The sequence below is a fragment of the Oncorhynchus clarkii genome, chromosome 1, assembly GCF_045791955.1.
Source record: "Oncorhynchus clarkii lewisi isolate Uvic-CL-2024 chromosome 1, UVic_Ocla_1.0, whole genome shotgun sequence".
Lineage (NCBI taxonomy): Eukaryota > Metazoa > Chordata > Actinopteri > Salmoniformes > Salmonidae > Oncorhynchus > Oncorhynchus clarkii.
Window position 1 is genome coordinate 36,911,148 of NC_092147.1, and position 19,665 is coordinate 36,930,812.

Genomic DNA, 19,665 nt, shown 5'->3' on the forward strand with positions numbered 1-19,665 from the left:
CGCTGCACCCATTCCTCCACCGCAGGAGCTTCGGTCTGGCTCTGATGCCATGGAGCCAGGACCGGCTAGTAGCCCATCATGCACTGGAACGGTGACATATTAGTGGAAGAGTGGCCACTGTCTGGCTTCCTGTCCTCACAATCACTGATCTCATCCGTTTTGTGCAGTGTCAAGAGGACCACATTCTTGTTCCTATTTGGGAGGTAAGAAACTCGAGTGGTAGTGGGGGTGAAGGAAAACTTTGATGAGAAGGCCTCTCTCCCCCTTGTTGCGAGGAGTGCAGTGGGGAGCTCAGGCTTGTTCTTTCTAACTGTGCCAACCATGGTGACCTTCCTCTTCAGGAGCTGCTGGCTGAGTTCAATCAGTAGCACACATAATATAAATGTCTAATTGTGTGTGTGTTTGTGTGTGTGTTTGTGTGTGTGTGTGTGTGTGTGTGTGTGTGTGTGTGTGTGTTTTCTGGTTTTTGTGGAGAGTAAATTATTGTATTACTGCCAGGTCAAAAATGACCCTATGACAATCCTTGTACCCTGGTGGTGTACAGCTTTCATGGAAATATGAACAAAAGCGATGTTTAATATTAACTTTTTCTAATGTTGGGATCATTCTAGGAAAAGTCATCAAATTGAAAGTTAAAAATATATAATTTAGGGGGTTTTCTCTGATGTTAAACATAGTGGCGGGTCATTTTTGACACTTATTAAGACAACACAAGGGTTAAGCCGGTAATGCCAACAACAAACAGTGAGCCATCGTATTCATGCAGAACAAAACAAATAATGGAAGAAAATAATAGTTTACATTTTTTTACGTTAGTGTGGGACAGGTTGTATAATTATTGTTATTGATCAATAATGACAAACCTTCAGGCATTGACAACTTAGATACAGTGCCTTGCGAAAGTATTCGGCCCCCTTGAACTTTGCGACCTTTTGCCACATTTCAGGCTTCAAACATAAAGATATAAAACTGTATTTTTTTGTGAAGAATCAACAACAAGTGGGACACAATCATGAAGTGGAACGACATTTATTGGATATTTCTAACTTTTTTAACAAATCAAAAACTGAAAAATTGGGCGTGCAAAATTATTCAGACCCTTTACTTTCAGTGCAGCAAACTCTCTCCAGAAGTTCAGTGAGGATCTCTGAATGATCCAATGTTGACCTAATGACTAATGATGATAAATACAATCCACCTGTGTGTAATCAAGTCTCCGTATAAATGCACCTGCACTGTGATAGTCTCAGAGGTCCGTCAAAAGCGCAGAGAGCATCATGAAGAACAAGGAAAACACCAGGCAGGTCCGAGATACTGTTGTGAAGAAGTTTAAAGCCGGATTTGGATACAAAAAATATTTCCCAAGCTTTAAACATCCCAAGGAGCACTGTGCAAGCGATAATATTGAAATGGAAGGAGTATCAGACCACTGCAAATCTACCAAGACCTGCCCGTCCCTCTAAACTTTCAGCTCATACAAGGAGAAGACTGATCAGAGATGCAGCCAAGAGGCCCATGATCACTCTGGATGAACTGCAGAGATCTACAGCTGAGGTGGGAGAATCTGTCCGTAGGACAACAATCAGTCGTATATTGCACAAATCTGGCCTTTATGGAAGAGCGGCAAGAAGAAAGCCATTTCTTAAAGATATCCATAAAAAGTGTTGTTTAAAGTTTGCCACAAGCCACCTAGGAGACACACCAAACATGTGGAAGAAGGTGCTCTGGTCAGATGAAACCAAAATTGAACTTTTTGGCAACAATGCAAAACGTTATGTTTGGCGTAAAAGCAACACAGCTCATCACCCTGAACACACCATCCCCACTGTCAAACATGGTGGTGGCAGCATCATGGTTTGGGCCTGCTTTTCTTCAGCAGGGACAGGGAAGATGGTTAAAATTGATGGGAAGATGGATGGAGCCAAATACAGGACCATTCTGGAAGAAAACCTGATGGAGTCTGCAAAAGACCTGAGACTGGGACGGAGATTTGTCTTCCAACAAGACAATGATCCAAAACATAAAGCAAAACCTACAATGGAATGGTTCAATAATAAACATATCCAGGTGTTAGAATGGCCAAGTCAAAGTCCAGACCTGAATCCAATCGAGAATCTGTGGAAAGAACTGAAAACTGCTGTTCACAAATGCTCTCCATCCAACCTCACTGAGCTCGAGCTGTTTTGCAAGGAGGAATGGAAAAATGTCAGTCTCTCGATGTGCAAAACTGATAGAGACATACCCCAAGCGACTTACAGCTGTAATCGCAGCAAAAGGTGGCGCTACAAAGTATTAACTTAAGGGGGCTGAATAATTTTGCGCGCCCAATTTTTCAGTTTTTGATTTGTTAAAAAAGTTTGAAATATCCAATAAATGTCGTTCCACTTCATGATCGTGTCCCACTTGTTGTTGATTCTTCACAAAAAATACAGTTTTATATCTTTATGTTTGAAGCCTGAAATGTGGCAAAAGGTCGCAAAGTTCAAGGGGGCCGAATACTTTCGCAAGGCACTGTAGCTACTGAGGACGGTAGCTGACTCTTTGGCCACTCCTATCTGTCATGTCATTCATCTGAGTCTAGAGAAAGGTTTTTTTCCTCAGGCCTGGAGGGAAGCCAGTCAATCCGTTACCCAAGTGTGGTAAAGCGGCCTTTACCTTTTCTAACAGCAGACCAATTAGCTTACTGCCAGCTCTTAGCATACTGTCGGATTTTTTTGTTGTTGACCAAACACAATGCTATTTCACTGTAAACAAATTGATAAACAGACTCAGCATGCTTATAGAGAAGGGCACTCAACATTTACTGCACTGACACAAATGACTGATGACTGGTTGAAAGTAATTGATAGTAAGAATGTTGTGGGAGCTGTACTGTTAGATTTCAGAGCAGCCTTTTATAACATTGACCGTAATCTGTTTTATGGCTTTTCAACCTGTCATATCATGGATTGTGTTAGGGTGTGGTGTACCGCAGGGCAGTTCTCTAGGCCCTCTACTTTAAAAAAATATTTTTACCAATGACATGCCACTGGCATTAAACAAAGCTGATTCAACCATATACATGTCAGCAACGACAGCTAATGAAGTCACTGAAACCCTTAACAAGTAGTTGCAGTCAATTTTGGAATGGGTGGCCAGTAATATGAACATCTCTAAAACTAAGAGCTTTGTGTTTGGTACAAATCATTCCCTATGCTCTAGACCTCAGCTGAATCTGGTAATGAATGGTGTTGCTGTTGAACAAGTCGGTTAGACTAAATTACTTGGTGTTACCTTATATTGTAAACTGTCATGGTCAAAATGTATAGATTCAATGGCTGTAAAAATTGGGAGAGGTACAGTACTAGTCAAAAGTTTGGACACATCTACTCATTCCAGGTTTTTTCTTTATCGCTGCAAAGAAACCACAACTAAAGGACACCATAAATCAGAAGAGACTTGCTTGGGCCAACACTCACGAGCAATGGACATTAGACCGGTGGAAATCCAAATTTGAGATTTTTGATTCCAAACGCCATGGCTTTGTGAGACGCAGAGTAGGTCAAACGATCATCTTCGCATGTGTTGTTCCGACCGTGACGCATGGTGGAGGAGTGATGGTGTGGGGGTGCTTTGCTGATGACACTGTCATTCATTTTTTTAGAATTCAAGGCACACTTAACCGGCATGGCTACCACAGCATTTTGCAGAAATAAGCCATCCCATCTGGTTTGCACTCATTCGTTTTTTAACAGAATAATGACCCAACACACCTCCAGGCTGAGTAAGAGCTATTTGACCATAGAGAAGAGTGATGGAGTGCTGCATCAGATGACCTGATCTCCACAATCACCTGACCTCAACCCAATTGAGATGGTTTGAGATGAGTTGGACCACAGAGTGAAAGAAAAGCATCCAACAAGTGCTCAGCATATGTGGGAACTCCTTCAAGACTGTTGGAATAGCATTCCAGGTGAAGTTGGTTGAGAGAATGCCAAGAGTGTTCAAAGCTGTCATCAAGGCAGAGGGTGGCTACTTTGAAGAATCTAAATTATAAAAAATATTTAAAACTTTTTTGGGTTACTACATGATTCCATATGTGGTATTTCATAGTTTTGATGTGTTCACTTTTATTCTACTATGTAGAAGGAAAAATAGAAAAACCCTTGAATGAAAAGGTGTGTCCCAACTTTTTGCTGGTAGTGTATGTCTGTAATAAAGAGATGTTGTGCTTTTTTGACACCTCAAGACCTACATGCTCTAGTTTGGTCTTATTTTGATTATTGTCCAGCCATGTGATCAAGTATTGCTAAAAAATACGTAGTTAAGCTGCAGCTGGCCCAGAACAGAGTGGCACGTATTTCTCTTCATTGTAATCATTAGGGCTAATATAAATACTGTGCATGACAGTCTCTCTAGGTGAAGAGTTGAGGAGAGACTGACTGCATCACTTCTGCTTTTTATAGGAAGCATTAATGTGTTGAAAATTCCAAATTGTTTGTATTGTCAACTTATGCACAGCTCTGACACACACTTACCCCACCAGACATGCCACCAGAGGCATAGTCTTTTCATTGTCCCCAAATCCAGAACAAATTCAAGAAAGCATACAGTATTATATACGTAAAGCCATTATTTCATGGAACTCCCATCTCAAATTGCTCAAACAGCAAACCTTGTTTAAAAAAAATGATATAGCAACACCTCATGGCACAACGCCTCTCCCCTATTTGACTTAGATAATTTGTCTGTATATATTCATATATTTTTTTTATGTTTGTAGTTCTGTCGCTGAGCTGTTCTTGTCTATTAATGTTCTGTAGTATGTCATGTTTCATGTTCTGTGTGGACCACAGGAAATGTAGCTGAGGCTTTCGCAAAGATAATGGGGATCCTAATAAAATTCCCAAGTGACTCAGTGTTTTGTCAAAGTAGGAGGTATGTGTGTGCTATAGAAATATCATTGTTGATAATGGCGATGATGATGATTAGGGTGGCAATGTCCATATCCATCATCTTCTTTGTGAGTATAATTAGTCACTCTCAGTTAAGTATTAGCTTTGCAGCGTCAGCTAGCACCAGAGGGAGAGATACAATTATTGGGCCCTCAGGGAGTGTATTGAGTTCTTTGTTGTACACACTAACACACACATTTTCTTTATTTTTCTCACTCTCTCTCTCTTACACACACAAACATAACACGCATACAGACAGACAAAGACACACACAAACATACACATACACACGAGACACTGTGCTCTGGGATGTGTTTACCCAAGGTCTTACAGCCATTAGCTGGCAGGACCTGCATATAATGCAACAGTAATGTGAAACAGAACTCACTGGGCTGTGCAGCATGGAGGAGATATGGCTCCATCTCAATAGTCTACAGTAGCTTCCTGTCCGGGTCTCTTTGCCTTCATCTGTTTGTCTGCCTGGTAAGGTTAACCATATTGCTATCATCTGTTCTGTGTTTTCAGAACAGAATAGTGCAGATGATAGTGAGAAGACTAGGAGAGGAAGGCACTGTAGAGTATTGAGATACAGCCCGGGTCTATGGACCCCCCCCCCCCCCCCCCCGTCGTCGTCGTCGTCGTCGTCGTCTGAACACAAAGACAAGGGTCAGTTCATACTCTTAGGTTGGAATCATTAAAACTCGTTTTTCAACCACTCCACACATTTCTTGTTAACAAACTGTAGTTTTGGCAAGTCGGTTAGGACATTTTCGTTGTGCATGACACAAGTAATTTTTTAAACAATTGTTTAATAAAGATTATTTTACTTATAATTCACTGTATCACAATTCCAGTGGGTCAGAAGTTTACATACACTAAGTTGACTGTGCCTTTAAACAGCTTGGAAAATTCGAGAAAATTATGTCAATGCTTTAGAAGCTTCTGATAGGCTAATTGACACCATTTGAGTCAAATGGAGGTGTACCTGTGGATGTATGTCAAGGCCTACCTTCAAACTCAGTACCTCTTTGCTTGACATCATGGGATAATCAGAAGAAATCAGCCAAGACCTCAGAAAAAGAAATTGTAGACCTCCACAAGTCTGGTTCATTCTTGGGAGCAACTTCCAAACAGCTGAAGGTACCACGTTCATCTGTAAAAACAATAGTACGCAAGTATAAACACCATGGGACTGTCATACCGCTCCAGAAGGAGACGCGTTCTGTCCACAGTAAAACGAGTACTATATCGACATAACCTGTAAGGTCGCTCAGCAATGAAGAAGCCACTGCTCCAAAACCGCTATAAAAATGCTAGAGTACGGTTTTCAACTGCACATGGGGACAAAGTTCATACTTTTTGGAGAAATGCCCTCTGGTCTGATGAAATAAAAGATAGAACTGTTTGGCCATAATGACCATTGTTGTTTGGAGGACAAAGGGGGAGGCATGCAAGCCGAAGAACACCATCCCAACCGTGAAGCATGGGGGTGGCAGTATCATGTTGTGGGGGTGCTTTGCTGCATGAGAAACTGGTGCACTTCAGAAAATAGATGGCATCATAAGGAAAGGTAAATTATGTGGATATATTGAAGCAACATCTCAAGACATCAATCAGTAAGTTACAGCTTGGTCACAAATGGGTCTTCCAAGTGGACAATGACCCCAAGCATACTTCCAAAGTTATGGCAAAATGGCTTAAGGACAACAAAGTCAAGGTATTGGAATAGCCACCGCAAAGCCCTGAAAATGTGTGGACAGAACTGAAAAAGCGTCTGCGAGCAAGGAGGCCTACAAACCTGACTCAGTTACACCAGATCTGTCAGAAGGAATGGGCCAAAATGTACCCAATTTATTGTGGGAAGCTTGTGGAAGGCCTCCCGAAATGTTTGACCCAAGTTAAACAATTTAAAGGCAATGTTACAAAATTATAATACTTGTTATAATAATAATAATTATCTCAACTAATATTCTGACATTTCACATTCTTAAAATAAAGTGGTGATCCTAACTGACCTAAGACAGTAAATTTTTACTAGGATTAAATGTCAGGAATTGTGAAAAACTGAATTTTAAATGTATTTGGCTAAGGTGTATGTAAACTTCCGACTTCAACTGTACATATATATATATGTTTTCAAACAGTCCATTTATATTTTCCAACGGGGCTATACATTTGGGTGAGATTTTTTTCTTGCCAGGGTAACCTCGTTTCACTACCAGAAATAAAATTAAACCATCTCGTGTTCAGGGAAATTTCAAGACAATGTCAAATACAGGTTACCTCGTCAAATAATTAACATGCAATCACATTAACCGGTGTGCTTTTTTTTTTTTTCTTTTTTTTTACTAGGCAAGTCAGTAAGAACAAATTCTTACTTTCAATGATGGCCAAGGAACAGTGGGTTAACTGCCTTGTTCAGGGGCAGAAAGACAGATTTTTACCTTGTCAGCTGGGGATTTGATCTAGCAACCTTTCGGTTACTGGCACAACACTCTAACCACTAGGCTACCTGCCGCCACTCCCTCGCAGGGAATTACACTAACCGTCCGTATGTAGCCAAACGTAGCTGCTGCTCATTCCGTTTGCTCGAAATTGGTAAGGCCCGCGTTCATAGAGACACATACCCGCTCTACTGGTCATACTGCTAAAACCAGCAGTACTACACCTGCACCTGTCAACGACATAAGTTGTTCTGCTTCCACGAGCACATCCAATGCTTGCATCGGTAATTCTACATTTGTTGTTTGCCCAGCTAGCACTGACACTGACAGTTGTGAATCTGATGCAGCTGAAGAGCTACTGCCCCCTTACCCGGGAAAGCACTGAACAACAGACAGGGACGTTGGACCATCGAAGAGGCACAAATATGATGAGTACGACATTGATTTGGGGTTTACTTATATTTGGAGTAGTACCTTTCCTCAGCCACAGTGTGTTATATGTACAAAAGTACTATCTCACAACTCGATGAAACCTTCACTCTTGCGCAGACATTTAGAAACAAAACATACCAATTTGAAAAATTAACCACGGGAGTTTTTTGAGCGATAATTAAGACGGCTTTCGAGTAGTAAGATATGTATAAAAGCAGCAGATACCATTAATAAGAAGGGGTTATAATCGTCTTATATGGTGACTTACCGATTGGGACTGTATATGTCCGTTACGTTCATGGGGGGTCAATTAGGGAAGACATCCTCTTCTGAAAACCACTGGAAACCAGTACAACAGGAGAGGATGTTTTTAAAGTACAGCTTTGTGACATCAAATGGACTTTGATGGTCAAGATGTGTTGGTATCTGTACTGATGGCGCAAAAGCCATGACAGGGAGACATAGTGGAGGGGTAACGCACGTGACGCCACTTGAGAACACTGCAGCATTCACCCAGAGGCTCTTGCAGCGTTTTGGACACTCCTGTGAAAATGGTTAACTTTGTTAAAGCAAGGATCCTGAACTCTCATGCTTTTTCTGCACTATGTAATGATATGGGCAGCGACCATGTAACACTTTTACAACAAGCAGAAGTGCGCTGGTTATCAAGGGGCAAAGTATTGACATGTTTTTTAAAATTGAAAGACGAGCTTAAAGTTTTTTTTACTAACCATCATTTTCACTTGTCTGACCGCTTGCATGATGATGACGTTTCTCACATGACTGGCCTATCTAGCTGATGTTTTTTTCTCGCCTGAATGATCTGAATCTAGGATTACAGGACTCTCCTCAACTATTTTCAATGTGCTGGACAAAACTGAGTCTATGATTAAGAAGTTGGAGCTCTTCTCTGTCTGCATTAACAAGGACAACACACGTCTTTCCATGATTGTATGATTTTTTGTGTGCAAATGAACTCAAGCTTACGGACAATGTCAAATGTGATATAGCGAAGCACCTGAGTGAGATGGATGCACAATTTGTTCATGACACAAACAACTGGATTCGTTATCCCTTTCATGCCCTGCCTCCAGTCCACTTACCGATATCTGAACAAGAGAGCCTCATGGAAATTGCAACAAGCGGTTCTGTGAAAAATGAATTTAAATCAGAAGCCACTGCCAGATTTCTGGAATGGGCTGCGCTCAGAGTTCCTGACTTGGCAAATTGCGCTGTTAAGACACTGATGCCATTTGCAACCATGTACCTATGTGAGAGTGGATTCTCGGCCCTCACTAGCATGAATACTAAATACAGGCACAGACTGTGTGTGGAAATTATTTAAACTGAGACTCCCTCCAATACAACACAACATTGCAGAGTTATGTGCATCCTTTCAAGCATACCCTTCTCATTAACCTGTGGTGAGTTATTCACAATTTTCAACGAACAAAGAAGGTTTTATATATAAGATGGCTAAACAAAAAGCAAAATGATTGATTATTATTGTGCCCTGGTCCAAAAAGAGCTCTTTGTTACTTCCCACAAGTCAGGTTGTGACAAAAACTCACACTCATTCTTATGTTTAATAAATGTATTGTAAAGAGTGTGTGTGGCAGGCTTACAATGATGGCAAAAAACAACATTTGAGAGTGCACTGACCCTGGTGCTAGAGCTAGAGGTTGAATGTTTGAAGGGGTATGGGACTATAAATAGTTTGGGAACCACTGTTCCAGAGGATCAAATACTCCCTTATTTACACTCACCCCTTAGCACTAATGGATAGAGAGATGGATAGATAGAGGGCTTTATCTGGGGGGGTTTTCCCTCTATAATTTATTAATTGGGCAAATCATCTTTCCTCTCCTCTCTCTGTGTGTGGTTGGTTGTGACTGTCCCTTGTCTCTGGGGTATGTGGAGTAGACCACCCTCCACTGAGTAGAAAGCCTGCTTTTTGGTCCAGCTGGACGGTTACTATCCCAGTTAAGCAGTTTTGTAAAGCTTTTTTCCTCAAAAGCACGAAATCTGCCTCAGCAGACAGGAGAGGGAGAGGAGGGGGAGGGGGCAGGAGAACCAGGAATGTAGAGAGCAATGATGGGAGAAGGAAGTGGTTTGGAGAGGTACACTACATGAGCAAAAGTATGTGGACACCTGCTCCTCGAATATCTCATTCTAAAATCTTAGGCATTAATATATAGTTGGTCGCCCCTTTGCTGCTCTAACAGCCCCCACTAATCTGGGAAGGCTTTCCACTAGATGTTGGGACATTTCTGCAGGGACTTGATTCCATTCAGCCACAAGAGCATTAGTGAGGTCGAGAACTGATGTTAGACAATTAGGACTAATACGCAGTAGGCATTCCAATTCATCCCAAAGGTGTCCGATGGGGTTGAGGTTAGGGCTCTGTGCAGGCCAGGCAAGTTCTTCCACACCAATCTCGTCAAAACCATTTCTCTATGGACCTCGCTTTGTGCACTGAGGCATAGTCATGCTGAAACAGGAAATTGCCTTCCCCAAACTGTTGCCACAAAGTTGGAAGCATAGAATCGTCTAGAATGTCATTGTATGCTGTACTGTTGCGATTTCCCTTCACTGGAAGTAACGGGCCTAGCCCGAACCATGATAAACATTCCCAGACCATTTCTCATTCTCCACCTAACTTTACTGTTGGCACTATGCATTGGGGCAGGTAGCGTTCTCCTGCCAGATGGTGAAGCGTGATTCATCACTCCAGAGAACGCATTTCCACTGCTCCAGAGTCCAATGGTGGCAAGCTTTACATGACTCCAGCCAGCGCATCTATGGATTTCACAAGACTGGGCAGGGGCACAGCTATGGGTGGGCCTGGGAGGTATAGGCCCATCCACTTGGGAGCCAGGCAGGCCCATCCACTTGGGAGCCAGGCCCAGCCAATCAGAAGGAATTTTTCCACACAAAAGGGTTTTATTATACGCGGAAATACTCCACAGTTTCATCAGTTGACCAGGTGGCTGGTCTCAGAATATCCCGCAGGTGAAGAAGCCGGACATGGAGGTCCTGGGTTGACATGGTTACACATGGTCTGCAGTTGTGATCCCGGTTGGACGTACTACCAAATTCTCTAAAACAAAATTGTAGAGAAATTAACTTTAAAATTATCTGGCAACAGCTCTGGTGGACATTTCTGCAGTCAACATTCCAATTGCACACTCCCTCAAAACTTGAGAAATCCGTTGCATTGTGTTGTGTGACAAAACTTCACATTTTAAAGTGGCCTGTTATTGTCCCCAACACAAGGTGCACATGTGTAATGAGCATGCTGTTCGATCAGATTCTTGATATAGAACACATTTCAGATGGATGGATTACTGTATTTTGGCAAAGGAGAAATGCTCACTAAAAGGAACGTAAACAAATGTGTGCACAAAATTTTAGAGAAGGAAGATTTTTGTGCATATGGGCAATTTCTGGGATCTTTTATTTCAGCTCATGAAACATGGGACCAGCACATTACATGTTGCATTTATAATTTTGTACAGTATAGTATCAGAAAGATCAGATTGGGAGGTTCCAAAACCCTTACCATTTCCAAGTAATTCAAAATTGAAGAGATGAACTCTATTTCAGAAGATTACTTTTTCCAAGAATGAGTGCTTGACTTGGGCTGAAAAAGGTGCCGGAACTCATTTTGGGTTCCAGTACTGTTTACATTTAGGTGCAGCAGTTCCACAATACTTGAGACAATATTCTATAAGAGGGGAACGAGCTAAAGCAGTAGAACATTTGAGGTGACGCTACTCAAGCACAGCCAATAACCACTGTTCCATGCTCCACACGTGAGAATGTGACAACAGATAACCTACAGTGATATAAACTAATGAAAATGCTACTGTGATCTTAGATTACTATTATTTTTTCTCATATTCTGATGTTACTCAAGACCTTCATAAACCTAACCAAAGGATAATTATTCTTATAGAAAATGTGAAATATATACGTATATTAGACGGTTATAATGTTTAAGTCAAAATGACTCCTCATTGGCTCAAAGGGGTCCCTCGAGGCCTGGCTTTTATTTATATATTTTTGTCATTTTTACCACCTTTTTTCTTCCCAATTTCATGATTACGATGTAGCTGCAACTCCCCAATGGGCTCAGGAGAGGCGAAGGTTGAGTCATGCGTCCTCCGAAACATGACCCGACAAACCGCGCTTCTAAACATCCAATCAAACCCCAGGCTGTAGTGACGCTGCAACACTGTGATGCAGTGCCTTTGACCAATGCGCCACTTGGGAGGTGAGGCCTGGCTTTTCTAGTGTTAAAGAGATTCTCCGGTAGTTTTGTACACTTTTTTGACCGTTGTACTGAAAGTAGCGCTGACGAGCCAAGTGTTCTCCAAAAATTGCGTGCCACATCACACTTTTGCAGATATGTGCACCACTTTATTGCTCTTTCTCTCGTTCTGCTGTTTGTGCATCTTGCTAGCTGTCACTCAAATGGCGAGGGTATGAAGCTCATTGGCTAGAAATCAAATTGCTAGGGGGCTGGCCCTAGCAAGGAAAAATGACGCGGCATAGAATCCAGAAAAAAAGTTGCTTTCAAACCAATGATTTTGTGGCTAGGTAAGACTAATTCTGCTCACAGATTATGCATGTACTGTATTAACTACACATTGACACACCCAGCCCAAAAGCAGGTGGTTAAAAAATACTTACTTGACCCCAAAGTTCAGGAGCAGGATTTTGATGAAAACTGGTTCAGTCTGCCAACATCGTCTGCAGCCATAGTCGATATAGGCCTAGCCTGTATTCTGTGTTGGTCTATAGCTGGAGTGGGGTGTACTAATATGATTCATTGCGATTCCATGCCTATCTAGTAGAACATTTTAATTTGCTAAGCCCTTGCTTTGGCGGGACTACACTCGCCCGCTTCAACAAAGACCTTGGCACCCTCTCCTCGATATCAATGCCCTCCGCTAGCCGCCATTGCCAAGTGAGGAAACAACGAAACTGAGTGTCATCCAAGAAGCTTGTCATTGTAAACACATTTTTTTTAAGTATTCATATTGAGTAATTTTTTCCTCTCTTCTCTTTTCAGGGTGAGCCAGCAGCCGAAAACGAGCAAACTTGAGGATGGGGAGAAACCAGAGGGATTGCGAATGAGTTGGCAGGTGAGAGCAAAATGAGAGAAAGAGACAACCAGGGCTACAGGCTGATGCTTGATCATCCTGATCCTCAGGGCCTGATTCTGCTCTATCTGATGAGGATGGGAGTTTGAGTTACAGTGATATTCCTTCATTGCCATGACATGTTCAATGGTAAGGCTTAGAAACTAGGACTGGGTTTTGGGATAGTCTTTGCCAAGTACACTCGTAAAAAAAACGTGCTATCTGAACCAAAAAAAATATTATTATTTGGCTGTCCCCATACGAGACCCATTTGAAGAATCCCTTTTGGCTTCATGTAGAACTATTTTGGTTCCAGGTAGTACTCTTTTGGGTTCCATATATAACCCTTTCCACACAGGGTTACATGGAACCTAAAAGTGTTCTACCTGGAGGGTTCTCTTATGGGGACAGCTGCATAACTCTTTGAACCGTTTTTCTAGGAGTGTAGTGGCATCCTATCACAATGAAATGGATATCTTAGTTCCAAAAATCTTCCTAGCAATGCATACAGTAACACCAAAGGTCCTCTAATTAGTTACTCATTGTGGAAGTATGATTCTGTAACAACTCTTGCAACAGAAAAAATGAGTATCATGTTCAAGTATTCTACTTTTGTTTACTAAGCAAGTTAATGTTGTCTATAGTTAGCCCCTTGATGGGTAACACTCCTTAGCTCCATGATAGCAATACATTTCTCCTCATTGTCTGTGTTGTCCCCTCTGTAATGGTGCTGCTGTGTTTGACAGATGAATAATAGCTAGCAAGAGTTCTAGACTCACCCCAGCTCTGCAGTTCCCTGGGACACAGCTCAGGTCAGCTGATTAAAAAGATAACGAATTGGTTTAATAGATGTTTGTTTTCCTCTGCAATATGTGTCCTTTTCCTCCAGACCCCGTGAGGGAGTTATTTTTATAAATGACAGATTGCGACATTGAATCGAGAATGCTCCCATCCCAACAAACTGGGCAAAAACTGGTTTAATCAACATTGTTTACATGTCATATAAACAACAAAATGATATGGGATGATATTGAATCAGCATGGAACACTGAACACTGAAAAAGTAATCAATGTAAGATCTTTTTTTTTAACCCAACTTTTTACCTAAATAAAATGACAAGGTGTACTTTCTTTGTTGGTTTCACATTGAATTCACGTTAGTTGACAACAACCAAATGTAAATCAAAACTAGACATTGAACTGACGTCTGTGCTTGGTGGGAAGTTGTCTTAGCCTTCTTGATGTGGTGTTGACTCAAGCAAGTTGATTAAGCTCACTTTCTTAAACGTTACAAGTAAGACTTAGTACACATCCTCTGAGAGGCTCATCTTAGCTTCTATGGCACCACCCTCAGACAATTCTCATTTGTACACCAGATCCTGATGGATTGAAGGTAATTAGCATGTTATTTGAATTGCTTGTCTGGGTTGATTGATCAGCTATGAAACTAGCAGACAGAATAGTAACATGTCTTGCATAATTTCTGATCACCCATGTTTTTGTTCATTTTTTTTGTAGTTGAAGTGTGTGTTTGAGTGTGAGTGAGTGTGTGTGTGCATGTTTCAGTATATGTGTGTCTGTGTGCTCCTCTTGTGTGTTACTGATTGGCTAAATCCAGAACCACCATGAGCTCAGCTGTAGCGCAATAACAAACATCAGTATCATTGCTTTAATGTCCCCCAGCGCGTTTGAAAGGTAAACCTGGCAGAACACAAACAATAGCACCGGTGCATACTGAACGGGGCACAGGGCATGAGAGAGCTCATTTAGTTGTTATTAACTTAATAAAGGCACTCTATTGTGGGAATGACACTCCTCCATCCCCATAAGGCCACAGGCTTGTTGTCTGGATTTCACAGTAATGCGTCTCTGGATCTCTTTTTGTCATCGTCCACTCCTCTGAAGTTGTTTTGTAGCTCATTCAGCATGAGTCATTAAACTCACTAACGGACACTTCAAGATGAAAACAACCATGAAAAAAATGCCTCTGGTTTATATCCTGAAACAGAAATGCATGTAGTTGTTATTGTACCATGCTAATCCACACACACACACACACAAACACACACAAAGGATGCACACAGGACACACTCTTGGGGCTTCTGTCCTTTCCTATGTGATAGAGCTTTTGACATTGATCGTGAAATTAACTGTATAGGGTGATTGATTTATACCGATACATATAATCTGGGGTATTGTGTGTGAACTGTCCCACACACAATACCCCATGAAGTCAAAGTGCAATTATATTTAAAAATGAAAAGCTGAAATGTCTTGAGTCAATAAGTATTCAACCCCTTTGTTATGACAACCCTAAATAGGTTCAGAAGTAAAGCATTGCTTTACAAGTCACATAATAAGTCGCATGGACTCACTCTGTGTGGAATAATAGTGTTTAACATGATTTTTTTAATGAATACCTCATCTCTGTACCCCACACATACAGTGGGGCAAAAATGTATTTAGTCAGCCACCAATTGTGCAAGTTCTCCCACTTAAAAATATGAGAGAGGCCTGTAATTTTCATCATAGGTACACTTCAACTATGACAGACAAAATGAGAAAAAAAATCCAGAAAATCACATTGTAGGATTTTTAATGAATTTGTTTGCAAATTATGGTGGAAAATAAGTATTATAAGTATTATTTCTGTATTTAATTTATTGTCAATAATTTAGCATAAATGTCTAAAACTTTTTTACACTTTGTCATTATGGGGTATTGTGTGTAGATGTGTGAAAAAACAATATAATCCATGTTGAATTCAGGCCGCAACACAAGAAAATGTGGAATAAGTCAAGGGGTATGAATACTTTCTGAAGGCACTGTACGTACGTTAATGTAATCTCAACTACATTCCATGTCATCTGGCTTTGCTATTAGATGAAGTAGAGTAATAACACATTAAGTTGTTGCATAAATACAAAATATCTGACATTGTATTCCCATTTTAACTTTTTGTGCTTTTAAATGGTTTCAAGTGGAGTGATTCCCACATTGGGAATTCAACAAACTTCTGGATGTCTTTTGGAGTGGGTGGATAAAGGTTGAAATCTCATTGATCAATGTCTCAATCAAAAATGACCGACATTTCCAAGTTGAAATGACATGGTGTTCCCAGCGGGATGAAAGGACATCAGACTACAACAACAGAAATTGGGCGGGAAATGAGAGAGATATACACAATAGCAATGACAAAGAAATTGTGTGCAAGTGAAAGAAAGGGCAATATTGACAGAAAGTTTATGTGTGTGTAATGTCGGTTTGAATCAGCCTGTGTGTGAGCAGAATGTGAACTTATCTTGACACAACTCTTTTTGTCATCTGTCTGTGTGTGTGTCGGTGTGTCAGTGTATCTGTATATTCGTATATTTCATGAGTGTATGCGTGCATGTGTGCATGCATGTGCATGTCGCTGTAGCCCTGCATGTGTTTCAGGGCCAGCTGTCCAAAATGAGCTCTCGGTCCGACACTCGTGTATGAAGAGACCAATCGGAATAACTGCGCCTCATTTCTCAGGAAAATGTGTAGCTTGGGGGATCAACCGAGTGCTCCGGCTCTGTGGTTGGCTCAGTGCTGTAGACATTGCCCATGGATATGATCCTGGCTCATCTGTTCAGTGTTTAGTGAATCAATTTGAAATTCAGGCTGTAAGACAACACAATGTGGAAAAAGTAAATGGGTGTGAACATTTTCTGAAGGCACTGTATTTTAATCACATTTTGTAATGGATCAAAATGGGAAAAAAATCAAAAGGGAGTGAATACCTACAGTGCATCTCGAAGGTATTCAGGCCCCTTGACTTTTTCCACATTTTGTTACATTAGACTTATTCTAAAATTCATTAAATCAATCTACACAAACTCAATCTACACAGAATACCCCATAATGACAAATCAAAATCAAAAACAAAAACTCAAATCACATTTATCACAAGTATTCAGAACCTTTACTCAGTACTTTGTTAAAGCACCTTTGGCAGTGATTACAGCCTCAGGTCTTCTTGGGTATGACATTACAAGCTTGGCACACGTGTATTTTGGGAAGTTTCTCCCATTCTTCTCTGCAGATCCTCTCAAGCTCCGTCAGGTTGGGTGGGGAGTGTCGCTGCATTGCTAATTTCAGGTCTCTCCATAGATGTTCAATCGGGTTAAAGTCTGGGCTTTGGCTGGGACAATCAAGGACATTCAGAGACTTGTTCCATAGCCACTCCTGTGATGTCTTGGCTGTGTGCTTAGGGTCATTGTTCTGTTGGAAGGTGAACCTTCGCCCTAGTCTGAGGTTCTGAGCACTCTGGAGCAGGGTTTCATCAAGGTTCTCTCTGTATTTTGCTCCATTCATCTTTCCCTAGATCCTGCCCAGTCTCCCAGTCCCTGCCGCTGACAAACATCCCCACAGCATGTTGCTAACACCACCATGCTTCACCGAAGGGATGGTGCCAGGTTTCCTCCTGAAGTGACGCTTGGTATTCAGGCCAAATAGTTATTGGTCTCATCAGACCATAGGATCTTGTTTCCCATGGTCTGAGAGTCGTTAGCTGCCTTTTGGCAAACCAAGCAGGCTGTCATGTGTCACGCCCTGGCCATAGGGAGGCTTTTATTCTCTATTTTGGGTAGGCCAGGGTGTGACTAGGGTGGGCATTCTAGCTTCTTTATTTCTATGTTTTCTATTTCTTTGTGTTTGGCCGGGTGTGGTTCTCAATCAGAGGCAGCTGTCTATTGTTGTCTCTGATTGGGAATCATACTTAGGCAGCCTTTTTTCCTTTTGCTTTTGTGGGTAGTTATCTTTGTTAGTGGCTCTATAGCCCTTGTAAGCTTCACGGTTGTTTCTTTGTTTCTTGTTTTGTTGGCGTCATTTAAATTATAAATAAAATGTATGCTCACGAAGCTGCACCTTGGTCCGGTCATTTCCAGGAAGACGGTCGTGACATCATGTGCCTTTTAAAGGTCTGATTGGTGGAGTGCTGCAGAGATGGTTGTCCTTCTGGAAGTAACAATCGGGTCTTGGTAACATCCCTGACCAACGCCCTTCTCAACCGATTACTCAATTTGATCATGCGGTCAGCTCTAGAAAAGGTCTTGGTGGTTCTAAACTTCTTCAATTTAAGAATAATGGAAGCCACTGTGTTCTTGGGGACCTTCAATGCTGCAAACCTTCCCCTGATCTATGCCTCGACACAATCCTGTCTTGGAGCTCTACGAACAATCCCTTTGACCTCAAGGCTTGGTGTTTGCTCTGACATGCACTGCCAACAGTGGGACTGTGCATGTAGTAAGATTAGGGAGGTAAGGCAATTTAGCATTAACACTGGAGTGATAGATGTGCAGAAGATGATGTAAGTAGAGATACTGGGGTGCAAAGGAGCAAAATATATAAATATATATGGGGATAAGGTAGTTGCGTAGGCTATTTACAGATAGGCTGTGTACAGGTGCTGTGTACAGGTGCAATGATCGGTAAGCTGCTCTGACTGCTGATGCTTAAAGTTAGTGAGGGAGATATTAGTCTCCAGCTTCAGTGATTTTTGAGATTTGTTCCAGACATTGGCAGCAGAGAACAGAAAGGACAGGCGGCCAAATGGGGAGTTGACTTTCGGGGTGACCAGTGAAATATACCTGCTGGAGCACATGCTACAGGTGGGTGTTGCTATAGTGACTAGTGAGCTGAGATAAGGCGGGGCTTTACCTAGCAACGACGTTTAGATGACCTGGAGCCAGTGGGATTGGCGATGAATATAAAATGAGGGCCAGCCAACGAGAACATACAGGTCACAGTGGTAGGTAGTATATGGGGCTTTGGTGAAAAAACTACATCCAATTTGCTGAGTAGAGTATTGGAGGCTATTTTGTAAATGACATTGTCGAAGTCAAGGATTGGTAGGATAGTCAGTTTTACGAGGATATGTTTAGCAGCATAAGTGAAGGAGGCTTTGTTGCGAAATAGGAAGACAATTCTAGATTTAATTTTGGATTGGAGATGTTTAATATGAGTCTGGAAGGAGAGTTTACAGTCTAATCAGACACCTAGTTATTTGTAGTTGTCCACATATTCTAAGTCAGAACCGTCCAGAGTAGTGATGCTAGACGGGTGGATGAGGGCAGCGATCGGTTGAAGAGAATGCATTTAGTTTTACTTACAGTTAAGAGCAGTAGGAAGCCACGGAAGGAGTGTTGTATGGCATTGAAGCTCGTCTGGAGGTTTTTTAACACAGTGTCCAAAGAAGGGCCAGAAGTATACAGAATGGTGTCGTCTGCATAGAGGTGGATCAGAGAATCACCAGCAGCAAGAGCGACATCATTGATACATACGTAGAAAATAGTCGGCCAGAGAATTGAACCCTGTGGCACCCCCATAGAGACTGCTAGAGGTCCGGACAAATGGCTGAACACTTTCTGAGAAGTAGTTGGTGAACCAGGCGAGGCAGTCATTTGAGAAACCAAAGCTGTTGAGTCTGCCGATAAGAATGCGGTGATTGACAGAGTCGAACACCTTGGCCAGGTCGATGAAGACTGCTGCACAGTACAGTCTTTTATTGATGCCAGTTATGATATCGTTTAGGACCTTGAGCGTGGCTGAGGTACACCCATGACCAGCTCGGAAATCCGATTGCATAGTGTAGAAGGTACGGTGGGATTTGAAATGGTTGGTGATCTGTTTGTTAACTTGGCTTTCGAAGACTTTAGAAAGGCAGGACAGGATAGATATAGG

General features: G+C 41.7%; 1 protein-coding gene across 1 annotated transcript in view; it reads left to right on the top strand.

Moving 5' to 3' along the window:
* LOC139416146 (leucine-rich repeat-containing protein 4C-like) overlaps window positions 1-19,665 on the top strand; it is a 131,984-nt gene that overhangs the window by 85,996 nt on the left and 26,323 nt on the right. The window contains exon 2 of the mRNA XM_071164478.1: window positions 12,888-12,960. The gene's annotated coding sequence lies outside the window, so the exon portion shown is untranslated. The remainder of the gene's footprint in view (window positions 1-12,887; window positions 12,961-19,665) is intronic.